Below are 15633 nucleotides of genomic sequence, written 5' to 3' on the forward strand. Positions count from 1 at the left end.
ATATTATTCTAAAAAAAATATTGTTGTATACCCACTGGATGGAAAACATTAATTTATTGCAAGACAGAAGAAAGAAAAATAGAATAGTTCAGGCTTCAAGAAGCTTCTCTTAGGTACATAATATTACTCAAGATTGTGTGTGTGTGTGTGTGTGTGTGTGTGTGTACTTGTGTATGTTTTATAATAGTGTGATTGTCATGAATTAATCTTTTTAAATTTCTAAGTGACAAAAACCTGCACGCATGGAACACTTGTCAGGAAAGGAGTTTGGGGCCTAGTTCAGGGCTTAGGGAGCCTGATTTCAATTTCAAATTCCCACGTCATTTGCCTGATTTTTGAGTTCTCCAAATTCTTTTCCGCTTTGCATTCTGCAGAGTGTTTTTCCAATGCACTTATTCCCATCTGCTGTTTCACTTAGGCCAATGGACTTTAATTCATTTATTGAAGTTGTATTGAAGTCTCTCATGTGTAAGGCATTGCCCAAGAGCTGTGGATACACAGCCAACAAGTTAGTACAGCCTTACTCTGCTCATTATTTTTCTCATCCAGGAATAAGCATTCTCACAATCTTCAGCTACTTCATTATATGATATCATCTAAGGTTGCATGTAGTAAAGTCCATTTTGTTTTCTGTTTCTCAAGTTTCTCCAACTTCCAAATATCACACTGGGTCTTTTTTCGTTGAATTTCTATACTGTATTAGTCTGCATCACACAGCTTTTTATTTCTATTTTATGGTCTCTTGAAGGTAATGGCTTTTATTTCCTTAGTGGAATTAAATTATTGAATGAAACAATAATATCACAGTAAGTATTCTCTCTACCATATCTTAAGTCTTATAGGGAATCATACTTATTTTCTCTTTCTTGAAACTCTCTAAATCCTTCCCATTACAAAGTAGGAAGTAGATTTCTGAACATGGTTAGAAAGACATTCATCTATATAATACTTAATTAGTACTAAATTGGGTTCTCAATATTTCACACATAAATTCACGAAGATGTTCTCCCTGTAGTTTGTCTTTCTTGTAATATCCTGCTAACATTTTGTATTGCTAGTCTCATAAAAAATCAGATATTACTCTCTCTTTTTCTGTTATATGAAAGTTTTGAATGATATGGTTTTGATAGAGAAGCTTTGAGGGAAAGTTTTTAGTTATTGGTTAAATGTCCTTCAAAGATATAGGACTATTTGATTTTATCTTTATTATGATATCAATTCTGTTAAGTTGTGTTTCTCCAGGAATTGTCAGTTCCAACTATTTTTTTCAATGTATTTCTGTGGAAACTGTTCATAATATTCCCATATTACTATTATGGTGTCAATTTTTCTGTAGTACTGTCCCTTTTTACATATCTTGCATCAATACTTAGAGTTTTTGCTTTTTTTAAAAGTCTTTCCATAGGTTAATTGGGTTTTATCAAAAAAATTTTTGACTTTTGATTTTCTTTGTTAGATGCTTAGTTTCTAATCATTAATTTATTTTCTTATATTTATTATTTTCCATTTTTTATTTCTTTAATTTGCTACTATTCTCTTTCATCTTTTAAATGGGATTTTTTTTAGTAGTTTTAAGTTCATAGCAACATTGAGAAGGTACAGAGATATTCTATAAATCCTCTACCCCCACATATGCATATAGCCTCATTCCATCTCCTCATCAAAAAGCCCTACCAGAGTGATGAGTCTATATTGATGGATCATTATAAATCCAAGTCAATAGTTTATTCACTCTTGATGTTATAATTTCCATGATCTTTAAAAAATTTATGATATTCATCTACCACTACAGTATCATACAAAATATTTTCACCATCCTAAGAATCCTTTGTATTTCACCTATTTCTTCTTGCCTTTTTCCCATTGCCTGGCAAATGGTAAGTTACTGTCTTTATAGGTTTTTTTTTTTTTTTTTAGTTGTCAGTGGCCTTTATTTTATTTATTTATGTATGTATTTATGGTGCTAGAGATTGAACCCAGTGCCTCACACATGCTAGGCAAGCACTGTATCACTGAGCTACAACCCCAACCCCTCTATAGTTTTGGATTTTCCAGAATGTCATAGAGTGAAGTCATACAACTATAGCCTTTCCTGACTGGCTTCTTTCATTACTAAAATATGAATTTAACTTTTCTCCATTTCTTGAATTGATTGTTCACTTCATTTTAATTCTGAATAAAATCCCATTGTTTGGCTCTACCACAGTTCATTTATCCATTCACCTACTGACGGAGAACTGTTGCTTCCACATCATGGCAATGATGAACAGTTATTATCAACATGCATATACATATTTTTGGTTACAAATAAGTTTTCAGCTCATTTTAGAAAATACCAAGGAGTGCATGTGCATAATCATATGGCAATTGTATTTTTAGTTTTTCAGAAGCTGTCAAACTGTCTTCCAAGGTGACTGTACCATGTTGTATTCCCACAGGCAAGGAATGGGATTTCCAATTACTCTACATCCTTGCCAGCATTTGATATTGTTAGGGTATGGATTGTGGCCATTATAACAGGTGCATGGTGCTGCCATGCTATTTTATTTGCATTTCACAGACAATATCTGATGTAGAATACCTTTCAACATGCTTATTTTATATTTGTGTTTATTCTTTGGTGAGATATCTCTTCAGATCTTTTCCCCAATTTTAAATCTGTTCATTCATTTTCTTATTATTGAGTTTCAAAATTCTTTGTATATTTTGAATTGTATTATTTTATCAAATATGTCATTTGCAAATACTTTTTCTCAGTCTGTGACTTGTCCTATCATTTTTTGACAGTATCTTCCACAGAACAGAAATTTAAAATTTAAATAAAGGCCACCTTTTCAATTCACTTTTTTCATGGATTATATTTTTGGTATTTTTAGCTAAAATATTATTGTTAGGCCTAAGTTCATCTAGATATTACTCTTATATTATCTTCAAAGAGTTTTCTAGTTCTGCATTTTACATTTTGTGAAAGGTGTCAACATCTGTATCTAGATTCTTTTTTGTTGTTGTTGTTGCACATGCATGTCTAGTTGTTTAAGAACCATTCATTGAAAGCAGTATTTTGGCTCCATTGTTTTGCTTTGGTTTCTGACCAGTATGTTAGTTATAGATATTTGTTGATGTTCCTTACCAAGTAGAGGAAGTTCTTCTTTATTACTCATTGGTTTTTATCATTAATGGGTGTTGGGTTTTGTCAAATGCCTTTTATACATCTATTGATACTGTGTGATTTTTCTTGTTTATTTTATTAGTGTGGATGTAATGAATCACATTCCTTGATTTTTGAATATTGAACCTGATATGCATATCTGGGGAAAAAAATCTCACTTCATCTTTGTATATAATTCTTTTATAGACTGTTGGATTCAACTTGCTAAAATTATGTTCAGGATTATTTCATAGGTATTCTTGAGCAATTTGTCTGAGGCCTTTTTTTTTTTTTTTTTGTATAATTCTTGCCCACATCCTGCATGGGCGATGGAATTTGGATTTCTTCTGTGTGATTCCATCTGGCTGCAAAATAAAACTAAGAAAAGAACTAACATAGCATAGGACACAGAAAGTAATTTTAGAAAGCGAGGGCAGGAAGGCTCATTGACCTTCAGGGTTGAGCTTCCACACTGGAAAGAGAGAGTGAGCTCCCTCTCTTATATTTAGATTATATGGGGGAAACATCAAAGTTTTTCACAGAATGTTCTTCGTCAAATAACGAAGAAGATGGGCTGTCCAAGCCCAATGGGTTATGCCCAACTCCAGAGGTACAGAGCAGTTTCAGAGCAGTTTTCCTAGCCAAGCCAAGACTGAGATCACATGCACTGCATAATCCATTAAGTGGGAGGAGCCAAAAACTAACTTGCAATGCCAAACTAAAATGTCCTTGGCTCAAGTCTGTGTGAAGACTTCTCAAATATCTCAGGGGTGGGTCTCCACAATGTCTTTGTCCAGTTTGGTATTATTCTAATGGTTACCTCATAGAATGAGTTGAGAAGATTATCCTGTTCCATTTGCTTCTAGTTTATTTACATATTCTTATTCATTCATTTATTTACTTATTTTTGTGGTATTGGGAATTGAACCCAGTCATGCTCTCCCACTAAGCCGTGTCCTCAGTTCTTCTTTCTCTCTCTTTCTTTTTTAGACAGTGTCTCCTTAATTTGATCAGGGTGGCCTGGAAGTTGTGGTCCTCCTGCTTCAGCCTCCTGAGTCACTGGGATTTCAGGCATGCACCACTATTTCTGGTTCTGCTTCTATTCAGAAATAAATTGCAGAAAAATTTTATCATTTTTTTTTTCTTAAATGTTTGGTACAATTCACCAATAAACCTATCTGGGCAGAGTGTTTTCTGTTTTGGAAGATTATAAATTATTGATTCAATTTATCGAATAGATATATCTTTTTAAAAATCTTTTAAAAATAACTTCTTTATTAGACAATTGATTGTATTCTTTTTTTAAATTTTTTCATATAAAATTTCCCTCACAGACTGGTTTTAGATGCATTCACAAATTTTGCTATCTTGTATTTTCTTAACCACTTGCGCCAAATATTTTCTAATTTCCACTCTTTATTTTATCTATCTTTTCTCCTGGCTCCTTGTCAGCCCCTCTTTTATATTGCACATGATTCATTTTGGTAAATACTTTATATGATTTGAAAAGGTTGTTTCATTTTTTGACATTCCTTTATATATATATATATATATATATATATATATATATATATATATATATATTGTATTTATATAATAACATTTTGATATTGCATTGCTTTACAAATATTACTTTGTGGTATTTTTATATTACATTTTGACATTTTTTATATATACTATAACATTGCTTTATTTATATTATGTTATGTATATATGTAATTTATATATAACACAATATATCTACAGTTAAAACCAGATTGCAGTTAATATTGTTAACCTTTACAGATTTTTAAATTTGTTCTATTATTTCTCGAAAAATGTTCAGTTTTCCATTGAGATTATTTTCTCTAGATTTTTAGCTTTATGCTAATTTTTATTTTATGTATTTGAGGCAATGTTATTTATAAGATACAAACTTTGAGTGCTCATAGTGGTTATATTTTCAGATAGATGGACAGTATATTTTATTTTTCTTGTTATGAAGATATTTTTAATATGAAATTACTATTTAATCTTCTTTTTGCAGTGTTTATGTCTTTTTCATGCTGTTAACCCTCTTTACTGATTCATTTGTCATGAAAATAATATATTTTATTATTTAAAAGTATCGTACATAAGTATTTTCATTTAATGTAATTATATATTTTTTGTTTAAGTCTATCATTTTTCTGGTGTTTGTTGCTCTTTTTCCCTTTGTTCTTGAGATCAGTCATGTCATTTTATGATTCTGTTTCCTTTCTATTAGCTTTCATCTTCATTACTTTTTGCTATGTACCTTTTTTTTTGTGATTCCCCTAATGATTACAACTTAGTTAATAAAATACTAATATAAAATAAAATACTACTTATTTTGTTACTTCTTAGACAATGGTAAGACTTGAAAATATTTTAGCTGCTTTTTACTATTCTTATTTCCTCTTCATGATTATTATTATGAATTTTGAGTCTGCAAATATTGCAATCTTGTAAGTTAAAATCATTATTGATTGTTAAAATCAATATTCATTTAGACTGATCCAATTATCAATTCATTTTTCTTTAATTTTTTAATTCCTCTAGATTCCTGATTATATGGAGAAATTAAATTATTCATTAATTGAAAAGAAAGTATTATTAATTCCACAATATTTATGGAAGATCTATAGTTTTCTTCTTTCATTTCTTCTGTCATAAAATGAGTTTCCCTCATTTTTTACATGAAGTTTTATGGAATATTCCTTTATATCCAATGCCTAATCTCAGTAGTTTGCAAAATTTTTGGCAATTAATAGATATTTATAAATTAATAAATTAGCTAAAGATTAAGCTCAGCTATATGGATAGCTATTAAGAGACCACATAATTTACATGTGGGAATGCTGAGGGCCATTGCCGAGTAGGAATGATGCATAGAAATTTCCTTGCCAGCGTACCCCATGTTAAATGGACTTGCCTTGGAAATTTGCTGTGACATTGCATGTGTGTTTGAGAAAGGTGACCCTGCTCAAGGATGAGGGTGGATCCAGGTTTAGGGTGTATCCTGCAGGTTTTAGGAAGTATCCCGGTTTAGGATAATTTGGGTTTAAGGCGTTCCCGGTTTAAGACAATCTGGGTTTAGGGAAGTTCCAGGTTTAAGGTTATTGCTGCTGGGAATAGGGTGTTCCTGCTGCCTGACTTCCTGTTGAGTTCTCCTGGAATTCAGAAAGTATTTGGGATGTGAATTGTGTGGCAGAACTTGGATATCCCCAAAACGTGTGTAGAGGCAGGTGTGAGTTCGGGAATAAAGAATTGCTGTTTGAATCTACAAAGCTGTGAGTGGCTCGTGATTCTGTGCCCAGCCAAGACTGCGGCATGGAAAGTCACAGAAAAGATCTTTGAAGTAGATGGGAATACATGACCACAAAGGATCAATAATTTGCCTTTAGTCTTTTATTCAATTCATAAGCAAAATGAGTTCCTTTCATAATTTTTGTGACATAAAATCCTGCAGACTACAAATAAGTTAATCTTAGTTGGGAATTTGCAATTTATCAGGTACTTAAGTGTTATTTCATAATTGAAAGCCCACGAAACCTGTTATTTTATTATTATTTTTTTCCATTTAATTTAACCTGAGACTTTTCAAACTGCTTTTGTATCAAATTTTTTTTTCTGTATCAAATTTTTTTTTCTGAAGAGCTACTTTTAATATTTTTGGTGGTAATTAATGCCTGCTGGTATTGAATATTCTCAGTTTTTGTCTGTAAAAGTTGTTATTTTGCTTTCCTTTAAAAATAAATATTTTCATTTGTTTTAGATTCCTTGGGTTGCAGTTTTTATTTCAGAACTTTAAGTATGTACCTTAATTGTCTTCTGGCTTACATAAAAATTGAATATATTGTGGGCCTGTTCCCCTCAGTGCCTTGACTGCTTAGAATTCCTTTACCTCCTTTGTATATAATGTGCAGGTTGGTCATCACCTTGGGATTTTTCTCAGTGTTCCTATGTCACAATTGGCCTTAGGTTTTTGTGTATTTCCATACCACAGTACCATACCACAGGGGCAGACTGCTGCTGCTTGCTGACCTGTGCTGAGTAGCCTGGGTAGACCGCAGCAAGGGCATTCTTCATTGTTCAGATTCAGTCTGGTCCACGGCTGGCTTTGTGTTCCTGGGTCCTTGGGAATGTCACTTTTATCATCTTGCACTTCTGCCAAGTGTTGGATAATGACTCTCTGCTGGTACTGGACAGTGTCTAACCCTTCTCCAAATGAAGTCTTGTATGTGTGTGTGTGTGTGTGTGTGTGTGTGTGTGTGTGTATGTGTGTATGTGTGTTTTCTTTTCTCCAGTTCAGTTGTGTTTGCTGTTCTCCCACACAGCCCCCACCATCCTGTGGTACAAGATTATGGTTTTTTTTTTTTTTGAAAGAGAGAAGAAAATCCTAGGTGGAAATTAACACTTTACTGCCATGGCATCTGCTTTTCTTCTTCAGGCTTATACCACAAAGAAGCTGTTTTTCTAGTCTCTCTCTTTCCTAAACATCTTGGAGAAATCTAGTGAAAAAGGTCTGAGATTCAGTATATCATCCTTGGTGCCAGGGGCTCTTGGGAATTCTACATTCATGCTCATCCACAATTCCCTGTTTAACATTTTGATAAAATTTTTAGCAGAAATATTCTTACTGAAGCCAGTTTTTCTACCTGCCCTGCCTCAGATTAACCAGCATGTCCATTTGCTTACATGTACGACCTCAGATTTTAGACTATGTGTTCCCCTTATGACCTCAATTAAGTGGTTGACTCATAAAAAGTTATAGACTCACAGATTCTCTGGCTTTTTTGTTTTTTGTTGTTTTGGTTGCAGTAATGCTCTTTTTTTTTTTTTTTTTTTTTTTTTTTTTTTTACCTTTTTATATCCTAATTGGAAGCTAAATGTTTCTGAAGTTTGTGTTCATATGACAAACATTAAACCTCATACCTGCTTCACAAAATTAGGAAGATAATTTCCTTCATATTGAGCTTTTGAGATGTTTTTGCTCTCATTAGCAGTTTTGTTGGCATCACCTGTTTGAAAATGTTTATTCTTTAAAAGTCCAGAGAAAAAATTTTCTCTGACCAAAATGTGTATTCTCTCATTCCATATTGTAAATAATACCACACTGTAAGCATGCCTCTGGCAGAACATTATTATGCTGTAGTCTTCGAGTTTCCTTTTTTGAAAAATCCATTTTTAATTGGTAGAGTGGAAAATGAAATGGTTGCTCTTATGATTACAAAGATTTCAGAAATGATGAAAAATGTATTTTAACACAATATCACACCAGGAAAGCTTGATTTTACTACTTTTAAAGATTTGGAAACTTTACAATATTGGGACATTTCAAAACATGAGCACGAGGCTTTTTCCTTAGATACTCACTCATTTCAGCAACTCAGATTCTTAGTTCTAATGTATTGCGTCATTTCCATTAGATTTCATTTCATCACCCTTGCCACTATCACATTTAAGTTAATCAGTGTGGAAGCTTCTTGAGAATGCGATTTGTATGTGTAAAAAGACAAATGCACTCTTGACTTCCAGTGAATAAAGTAACAGTCTAATGCACTCAGAAAAAAAATAATTTTCATAGGTCTTATGAGAAATGGACAGAAACTCTTCTCCATTTACCCAGTTAGGTCAAAAAGTTAGAATCAGTGACACTTCAAATACAAATAACAGTTGCTTATCATGAATATGTTATGTCTCCACATTATCTTTCTATATTGTCATTGTCATGAATTAGTTGAAGACATAGGATTGTAATGAAATCAATTTAACTACTTGGTCTGTATTTTTTTGGTCTAGATATTTTCATTAATGAAATTTTATTGTTAAGCTATTATATGACAGATATTATTTTTAAAATTTGAATATAGTAGAGACTAGTAATGAAAACAATCCCTGCCTTACATATACCTCTTTATTTTTAAACAATTAAAAGCACCAATTGCAATTTTATAATAACTTTCTTATGAGATCTTAAGTGGGATAGGTCATTTACATGTTATTATCAGGTTTTAGCAGTTGACTATAGATCCAACTGCTATATGGTTTTCCTAGTATATATACATGCTTTAAAATTTTTTTGAACAATTAATTAAAAAAGTATATACATATTTTCTTCTCTAAGTTTTTCAATAAAATTGTTAGACTAGAACATGAGCCATTTATTTCAAATGTAATCAAATTCTTACACAAAACTTCATTGATTTGCTGCCTTTCGGTGTGACATTTGAGTGGCTCTTCTCAACATTCTGTGCACAAGAGAGAGTACTAAATTTTCAGCAGTTTTCCTTTGGTCTAGATTAAGATTCTATTTCCATACTGTTGGTTTTTGATTTTCCTATTATATGGTGAAGCCAAATATTTCTGGGTTTGTAGCCTGAAAGCCAATTGTTAACGGTTCAGGAGATTTGACACCTTGTTGCTTGAGCATTGGTGATATAAAATACTAAATGGTGAAATAGTTGTACCACAGAAATTATCAATATAATGAGTGTTTCCTATCCTCAAGAGGAATCATTGCTCAACATTTACCAGCATACTGTGGGATTTTCTGTTGAAGAATGGATCTCAAATCCTCTGAGTATACAGAGTCTTATCCTTAAATCTTTATTACAGACTTATGACCAAGACACTTTGTTCAGGCTCCAGGTCTTGAACAAAGCACTGCTATTTTAATTTCCTCTCTGTAAGGTAGCCATTTGTCTCTCTCTCCCTCCTTTTTTATCTTCCTCCCTCCCTCCCTCCCTCCTTTCTTTCTTTCTTTCTTTCTTTCTTTCTTTCTTTCTTTCTTTCTTTCTTTCTTTCTTTCTTCTTTCTTTCTTTCTTTCTTTCTTTCTTTCTTTCTTTCCTCCTTTCATCATGAAGAAATTTAGTTTCAGTCAGAATTTAATCAGATGTAATAAAATTTTATCTCTTGTATACAGTTTGGATCTTGATCTCAGTTGCATTTTCAGTCTTAATTTTGATGCAATTACTCTGAGTTCTTCCTTTACAAGTTACATTTTTAGGCAATAGTTTGGGATTGGTATTTTATTCTTGTGTTCTGGGGTTCCAAAGGCCATTTTTTTCATATTCAAATGATCCCTAGAAGAATCATGGGACTAAGAATGTAGTTAAACCCCAGCAGGTAGTACATACTTATAATCTCAGCGGCATGGGAGGATGAGGAAGGAGGATTGAGAGTACAAAGCCAGCCTCAGCAAAAATGAGGCACTAAGCAACTCATTGAGACCCTGTCTCTAAAAAAAATACAAAATAGGGCTGGGTATGTGTCTCAGTGTCTCAGTGCTCCTGAGTTCAATCCCTGGTATCAAATAAAAAAAATAATGAAGTTAAACATATAATTTTGGATATAAGCAGCCTCTGGAGGTGTTCATCATGGAGGTGTTCATCAGCAATGTTCTCATGCTCCCCCCTCTCATGAAAGGTCAGGCAGATCATTCTCTCCTCCAGCTAAAAAAAAATTGCAGCAACATGTCTTTCAATTAAGGGAGGCTCTTTGGAGACCCAGAGACTTGTTTTTCAAAGGGCACTTGCAAAGGTCTGAATGTTTATGAGCCTCCTAAAATGCATCATTGAAATCCTAATCCTGTGGTAGAGACACTTGAAGTTATATCATGATGGTGGAGGCCCCGTAAGATTGACACCCTTAGAAGAGACCAAAGAGCTAGCTCACTTATTTTCTTTCAAGAGAGAATACAGTGAGATTTTGGTAGTTCACAACCTGGAAGAGGACTCTGGCCAGAACGTGACCAAATCTATATCCTGATTTTGTACTTTCAGTTTCCAAAACTATGTAAAGTGAATTTCTGAAATTTAAAAGCCATACAGAATATGATATTTCTTATAGGAGTCTGAACTGATTGTGATAGGGCTGGTCATTTAGACACTCTCTGCCTAGCACATATCAAAATTCAAGACTTTCACAAGGAGTGGAGGTGCTGCATAAACCACATCATTTGCATAAACACACTTGACACATCATTTAGAGAATGATGAGACCATTCCCAATATATTTATATTCTCTCACACTGTGCAGTCCAAGGGCCAATCTTGAAATCAGGCTTTTGTAAGGGTAGAAGTCTCAGGCCAGCTATGTTTACTCTTTTATTTTTCAAAATTAATTTTGTTTCACAGAATTCTAAAAATCTTATATACTGGTTATAACAACTATCTTTATATCTTAATTATAATAATATGTTAGAGTTTTCAGACAGCTATTAGCCAGGTTATCTTTATACTTTCTACATTAATTCTGACAACTAGATCTCCCTTATTTTTTTTCTGTGCTCCCATTATTTGTTTTGTGCATTTAGTCCTTCAATAAATATCCACAGCTGTATATCCCATCAACAGAATACAAAATAGATCGCAGAGTAGAGAGAAAATTCCTCAATTATGCACATATCTAGGGGAATGTTCTTTGAAACAGGATTTCATATCCAAAGACAGGAACCAATAGAAGAAGGGCATGGAGGCCAACATGGCTGATGTACAGTAAACAAGGTAGAAAGTTAGTGAAAGATGAGATCAGATTGGTACAAGGAGAGTGGAGGACAGATATTTAGGTGCCTGGAGTTGACGGTAATAGCTTTAAATTTTCCTCTGCAAGAGAAGTCATTCTGGAACATTTTATAATGGAGTGATATGGAGTGATATGGTTCTATCTACCTTTAAAAAGTAACAGCAAAGAATAGACTCAAAGGGAAGGAGTGTAAACACAATATTAGAAGACTATTGCAATAATCCAGGAAAAATGTAGTGATAAGGCTCTGAATTGCAAGAGTGAGTGGAAAGTGAAAAAAGCTATATTGGATATATTTTGAAGGCAGAGTCAATTGCAAAAAGATAGAACACATAGAAGCTTCTTTTTGCATGATATTTTCAAGATACTTTAACTTCTGGTCTAAGTGACTGGAAGAAGATGTTGGTGTTAATTGAAATGAAGAAAACAAGAAGATGGGTGGGGAAAATTAAGAATTTAATTTGTATATATTAATTTGTATATATTATAGTTGATAACTAAGAAGAGGTGTTGGGTAGGTAGTTGGATATACCAGTCTGAAGATTAGAGTGAGGTGGGGCAGGAGGAAAAAAATTGAAAGTCATCAAATTAAAGATGACATTTTAAACTATGAGAGTGGAAGATATTACAAACTATAGTTAGAAAAAAAAAGTTACAAAGACAAAGCCATGGGACTTCGTAATTGATACAGCTGTCAAAAAAGAATAGATAACTGCAGAGGAAGCTGAAAGAAGTAGTCAATAAGGCTGGAGATCCAAGAAAAAGGGCCATCAACAATCAATAGGAAGAAAGATTTTCAATGAAGAAATGATCAACATTGTCAAATTTTGCTGACTGCCTGCATTTGTTGAAGTGTGAGAATTGACTACTGCCTTTGCCAGGGTAGACATATCTGAGGATATTGGTAAAAACAGATCTGTGGAGCTGTGTGTGATCCAAATTAGTCTGGATTCAAAAGAAAAGGAGGTGAAAATGGAAAGATAGACTGGGTAGAGATGGTAGTTTGAGAAGAGTTTAGGCTCAAGAAATTTTTTCCTTAGGTGTTAATACAGAATGTTTGATTAAGAAGGAAATGGTTTAAGAGAGGTAAGCCCTAACAGTGAAGAAAGTGGAACATATCATTAGTGAATGAGATGGAATATTAATCTGATGCATAATTGGAGGGATTGGCTTGGGTAGAAATATTGATGGAGAGCAGGCGGAGACAGGAGGGCATGTGAGAATAAGGTAAATGCGTGCTGAATGGAGTTGGGTGCTCCTGAACACTATTCTTTCAGGAAATATTTACAAAAAGACTACTTGAATATGAGAGGTATGAAGAGAGGTTTTACTAACTTGAGGAGAGAGAAAAATAAACATTTATCTAGGCGGGTGGATAGCTGAATCTACTAAAGAGAAATGGGTTTAGTGGAAAAACGGGTTTTGCTTTCCATATGTGATGAAGAATTTAAGAGTTAGTAACAGAATTAACTGATGTCTGACTTGAAGAAGTAGATGCCACATTGGGATTAGACATGCAAGAGAAGTTTGGGGAGAAATGCATGTAAGGCATGAAGGGGAGGGCTGCCTAGAGGTGAGAAGAGTCTTCAGACTGTGAGGCAGGTCTGAAACTTAGGAGATAGGGGAAAGGAAGGGAAACAGGAAAAGACCTTCAGACTGCTATCTCTGACCATGTCCTGGCCAGGCCAAGACTGTGGGGTTTCCAGAAGAGGGTGACTGTCAGCAGAGGTGGGCTTTTAGAAATGCTGAGCAGAAATAGCCCAGCTAGCTTTCCTGTCACCTATAGTTATTGACTGGGAGCAGCCTGGTGAAAGTGTGGCTTTGGTTAGAGTGTGGCAGAGAATTTGTAGGTGATAAAGTAGGGACTTTCCATTAACTGCTCACTGCAACACCTTCTCCTGAAGAGAGATCTGGTCTGATCTGTGCACATCCACAGCTGCCCTCATCCACTTAATTGTGGAGTTTTGCCCCAGCCATGCTTGGCTGCTCCAACCCACGTGAGGAGGAGGAAGTGGAATGCAGTAATGAAGTAGCTTTGAGGGTTTTCTATGGTGGTAGTGTGAAGGGAAAGAGGAATAAGCAAATGGAAGCATTCTTCAAGCAGTTATAACAGGAAAACACAGAATCTAGGCTGGCTGTGGATATGAGTACCTGAAAGGATTGTAATTTTTTCCCTTGCAAACAAGCTGAAGTTTTTTTTATGCTGAGAAAATGTCCTCAGATCCTTAAATTCTTCTTGCACATTTATGTTTCTGAGTATAAAGGAGACTTATCACATTACACACACACACACACACACACACAAAGAGGGAAACAATTTCTGTTTCTTTTTTTTCAATTTGAGTGTCTACCTATGACTTACATGAGAGGTGAGATATGAATTTGTTAATCCCCTGGATATGTTTCAATCTCATGTTGCTGAAACTTTTACTCACGTTGAATTTGATTTTAATTTTATATATCCATTGCAGTATGAGTCCCAAATTCCAGTGAAACTACTTCTTTGATGCTCAAATGAAGAAGATTAATCAAATGCACTGAACTTCTTATAGTGGGAGATGATAAGCAGTTTTGCAAAGTAGGGCTTTGCTATGTTAATTTGAAGGGTACTTTGAACTCTAGGGAATTTATGCTTTATTCACTGACTAGAATGCTAGTGTCAGATCGTCCTCCACACTAGGGTCTTTACCTGGATTCCCTCTTAGCTTCCCTTAGTTGCTGATTTTAGTAACTTGCCCCTGAATACATATTATGGAATTAGCAAATCCCTGTGTAAAAGGGCTCTTTTACAAAGCATCAGATGCCAAATTCTAACTTGAATTTATCTGAAATTCATTCCCATTTGTCCTGGGTCCCTGCCCTTAGATCAACTCCTAATTAAATAGACAGGTCAAGTTTTAAATCTACATCTTCTTTAATTTATCTTATCCTGCTGTGATTAAGAAAGTCATGCCTGGCTATGTCAGAGATACTAACAAGCAAATAATAATTGCAACCTCTACCACTATCATCAGTAAATGCCAGGAATGAAGTCCTACTATGAAAACTTGAAGAAATAGTCACATTCAATCTTCATAACAATACTGTATTTATTATTTTTATTATAATTATCCTTATTTTATAGGTGAGATAATTGAAGCACAGATATATAACTTGCCTGCATTTGTACAATAATCTGTGAAACCACAGAAAGACCAGGCATACTTCAAATTCTCCCTCTTGGTTACTTATACCTTTAGTGCTGGACACTAAATATGTACATGAGTAAAAGTTTGAGACCCACATTTTCAATACCTTCACAGATTTTCTCCTTTTGAAGTTCTCTATATTAATAGAGAATATAGAGAACTGTCTACTTATAGAAAAAGTAATAATCCTGTGTCTCTATAAAGCAATCATTAGGTAGCTGTTGATTTCTTTCAGCTGCTGTATACATAGCTTAGTGCTTACATTTATCCATGCCTTGGGGCAACTCTTTGGTTATAGCTACAATCATAGCTATCAACAGAAGTGTACGTAATTTTTTTCCTTATGGTTTCAGGTCCTATTTTCATTAGGATTATTGCTATAGGACTTGAGGCTTTCCAGGTAATAAAAATGGCCTTTCACATCACAAAAAGAAAGGACTCTTTTACAATATGATACATGCTTCCAGATGTGCATGTCAAAAGAAGCAATATACTTGTTAAAAGAAAGTTTTGCCTACTTATGTCTTGATTGGGCTATCCAAGAGTTATTTTTCCCAAAATTATATTGAAAATTATTTACTTAAATGGCAATGACTGAAAAGCAAATCCATTTAGTAAAACAAATGATAACTTTTCACTGCACAAGTAAAGCAATTACCTATCAGATACACTGCCCTGTTTCTTCAACATGTTTCTACTTATCAGTTATAGCTTCTGTATCTGAATGTTGTCAGAAAATAGGTTATAATGTTTAAATGAAGAGATACATT

Source organism: Urocitellus parryii, chromosome 2 (genome assembly GCF_045843805.1).
Source record: "Urocitellus parryii isolate mUroPar1 chromosome 2, mUroPar1.hap1, whole genome shotgun sequence".
NCBI classification, from domain to species: domain Eukaryota; kingdom Metazoa; phylum Chordata; class Mammalia; order Rodentia; family Sciuridae; genus Urocitellus; species Urocitellus parryii.